We start from the raw sequence: 4036 nt of genomic DNA, 5'->3' as shown, positions 1-4036 counted from the left end.
AAATAAAATGAGAAAAGGCATTTCCGTCAATGTGTTTCTTAGGGTTAGCTAGCACTATCATGGATATGTTGTTTATCCTGACTTTAAACAAACTCTGAAATAGAATTTCAGAACAATCACACAAACTTGGTGACTGGTCTCCAGCAGATGAACCAGTAGCCATTAGCCAACGCGGTTGTTAACCTGTGCTAGCGTTCACTTCACTGAAAACCATCTGATATGCGATTATGTGGCTTGATCAAGCCAACTGTAACCCAATAAAAAGGGAGAGCTGACAACTAATTTCAATCCACCCTGTTTTATTCATTCGTATCTGAGAACATTTAATGGTGTAACAATTCACCCAAGCAGTGGAATAACACCAATTACATCTCATAAAACAGTTTAGCACAAATAGGCAACAATACAACTAATGGAATGATTTCAGTAGTATGTTAGGAACAACACCTGTCTCTGTGCAGACAAACCACAAAGGAATCTTTATATTTCCTCACAGGTTTAAACATTGAAGTCTTCCATTATTTAACGTAGATATAACATTGTAAACACAATAAACCAAGACCCAAATGAAACGCATTTGTTTTGGAAGCAACAGCCTTGTTGACGAATTAAAGTACGCACTTAGTTTTTATACAGGAAAATATGACGCGATTTTGTAACAATGACTTTCACATTTTGACACAATTCGGGAGCAACAACAGCAAGTTGAAGGGTTGACGTAAACAGGTTTTTTTTTCACCGAAAAACGACTCTTTGTTGTCAAAGCTGCTGAGGGGCTAGCGTCGCTCGCTGCGCTCCCAGACCACGCGCCCGTCGGCGCCCAGGCGGACCGCACCGCTGGCCACCAGCTCCATGGCCGCGGGGAAGGCCTTGTGCTCCGCCTGGAGGATCCGCTCCGAGAGGGTCTCCTCCGTGTCCCACGCCTCCACCGGCACCGCCTCCTGGGCGATGATGGCCCCCGCATCCACCTCCTCCTGGGGGGGGGGGGACGCAACGTGTTGAGACATGAGGACCAGAGGGGTTAACGTGTTGAGACATGAGGACCAGGGGAACAGGGTTAACGTGTTGAGACATGAGGACCAGAGGGGTTAACGTGTTGAGACATGAGGACCAGAGGGGTTAACGTGTTGAGACATGAGGACCAGAGGGGTTAACGTGTTGAGACATGAGGACCAGAGGGGTTAACGTGTTGAGACATGAGGACCAGAGGGGTTAACGTGTTGAGACATGAGGACCAGAGGGGTTAACGTGTTGAGACATGAGGACCAGAGGGGTTAACGTGTTGAGACATGAGGACCAGAGGGGTTAACGTGTTGAGACATGAGGACCAGAGGGGTTAACGTGTTGAGACATGAGGACCAGAGGGGTTAACGTGTTGGGACATGAGGACCAGAGGGGTTAACGTGTTGAGACATGAGGACCAGAGGGGTTAACGTGTTGAGACATGAGGACCAGAGGGGTTAACGTGTTGAGACATGAGGACCAGAGGGGTTAACGTGTTGAGACATGAGGACCAGAGGGGTTAACGTGTTGAGACATGAGGACCAGAGGGGTTAACGTGTTGAGACATGAGGACCAGAGGGGTTAACGTGTTGAGACATGAGGACCAGAGGGGTTAACGTGTTGAGACATGAGGACCAGAGGGGTTAACGTGTTGAGACATGAGGACCAGAGGGGTTAACGTGTTGAGACATGAGGACCAGAGGGGTTAACGTGTTGAGACATGAGGACCAGAGGGGTTAACGTGTTGAGACATGAGGACCAGAGGGGTTAACGTGTTGAGACATGAGGACCAGAGGGGTTAACGTGTTGAGACATGAGGACCAGAGGGGTTAACGTGTTGAGACATGAGGACCAGAGGGGTTAACGTGTTGAGACATGAGGACCAGAGGGGTTAACGTGTTGAGACATGAGGACCAGAGGGGTTAACGTGTTGAGACATGAGGACCAGAGGGGTTAACGTGTTGAGACATGAGGACCAGAGGGGTTAACGTGTTGAGACATGAGGACCAGAGGGGTTAACGTGTTGAGACATGAGGACCAGAGGGGTTAACGTGTTGAGACATGAGGACCAGAGGGGTTAACGTGTTGAGACATGAGGACCAGAGGGGTTAACGTGTTGAGACATGAGGACCAGAGGGGTTAACGTGTTGAGACATGAGGACCAGAGGGGTTAACGTGTTGAGACATGAGGACCAGAGGGGTTAACGTGTTGAGACATGAGGACCAGAGGGGTTAACGCGTTGAGACATGAGGACCAGAGGGGTTAACGCGTTGAGACATGAGGACCAGAGGGGTTAACGCGTTGAGACATGAGGACCAGAGGGGTTAACGCGTTGAGACATGAGGACCAGAGGGGTTAACGTGTTGAGACATGAGGACCAGAGGGGTTAACGTGTTGAGACATGAGGACCAGAGGGGTTAACGTGTTGAGACATGAGGACCAGAGGGGTTAACGTGTTGAGACATGAGGACCAGAGGGGTTAACGTGTTGAGACATGAGGACCAGAGGGGTTAACGTGTTGAGACATGAGGACCAGAGGGGTTAACGTGTTGAGACATGAGGACCAGAGGGGTTAACGTGTTGAGACATGAGGACCAGAGGGGTTAACGTGTTGAGACATGAGGACCAGAGGGGTTAACGTGTTGAGACATGAGGACCAGAGGGGTTAACGTGTTGAGACATGAGGACCAGAGGGGTTAACGTGTTGAGACATGAGGACCAGAGGGGTTAACGTGTTGAGACATGAGGACCAGAGGGGTTAACGTGTTGAGACATGAGGACCAGAGGGGTTAACGTGTTGAGACATGAGGACCAGAGGGGTTAACGTGTTGAGACATGAGGACCAGAGGGGTTAACGTGTTGAGACATGAGGACCAGAGGGGTTAACGTGTTGAGACATGAGGACCAGAGGGGTTAACGTGTTGAGACATGAGGACCAGAGGGGTTAACGTGTTGAGACATGAGGACCAGAGGGGTTAACGTGTTGAGACATGAGGACCAGAGGGGTTAACGTGTTGAGACATGAGGACCAGAGGGGTTAACGTGTTGAGACATGAGGACCAGAGGGGTTAACGTGTTGAGACATGAGGACCAGAGGGGTTAACGTGTTGAGACATGAGGACCAGAGGGGTTAACGTGTTGAGACATGAGGACCAGAGGGGTTAACGTGTTGAGACATGAGGACCAGAGGGGTTAACGTGTTGAGACATGAGGACCAGAGGGGTTAACGTGTTGAGACATGAGGACCAGAGGGGTTAACGTGTTGAGACATGAGGACCAGAGGGGTTAACGTGTTGAGACATGAGGACCAGAGGGGTTAACGTGTTGAGACATGAGGACCAGAGGGGTTAACGTGTTGAGACATGAGGACCAGAGGGGTTAACGAGTTGAGACATGAGGACCAGAGGGGTTAACGTGTTGAGACATGAGGACCAGAGGGGTTAACGCGTTGAGACATGAGGACCAGAGGGGTTAACGTGTTGAGACATGAGGACCAGAGGGGTTAACGTGTTGAGACATGAGGACCAGAGGGGTTAACGTGTTGAGACATGAGGACCAGAGGGGTTAACGTGTTGAGACATGAGGACCAGAGGGGTTAACGTGTTGAGACATGAGGACCAGAGGGGTTAACGTGTTGAGACATGAGGACCAGAGGGGTTAACGTGTTGAGACATGAGGACCAGAGGGGTTAACGTGTTGAGACATGAGGACCAGAGGGGTTAACGTGTTGAGACATGAGGACCAGAGGGGTTAACGTGTTGAGACATGAGGACCAGAGGGGTTAACGTGTTGAGACATGAGGACCAGAGGGGTTAACGTGTTGAGACATGAGGACCAGAGGGGTTAACGTGTTGAGACATGAGGACCAGAGGGGTTAACGTGTTGAGACATGAGGACCAGAGGGGTTAACGTGTTGAGACATGAGGACCAGAGGGGTTAACGTGTTGAGACATGAGGACCAGAGGGGTTAACGTGTTGAGACATGAGGACCAGAGGGGTTAACGTGTTGAGACATGAGGACCAGAGGGGTTA

The sequence above is a fragment of the Micromesistius poutassou genome (assembly GCF_964030765.1).
Source record: "Micromesistius poutassou genome assembly, chromosome: 17".
Lineage (NCBI taxonomy): Eukaryota > Metazoa > Chordata > Actinopteri > Gadiformes > Gadidae > Micromesistius > Micromesistius poutassou.
This window is presented reverse-complemented; position numbering follows the sequence as displayed.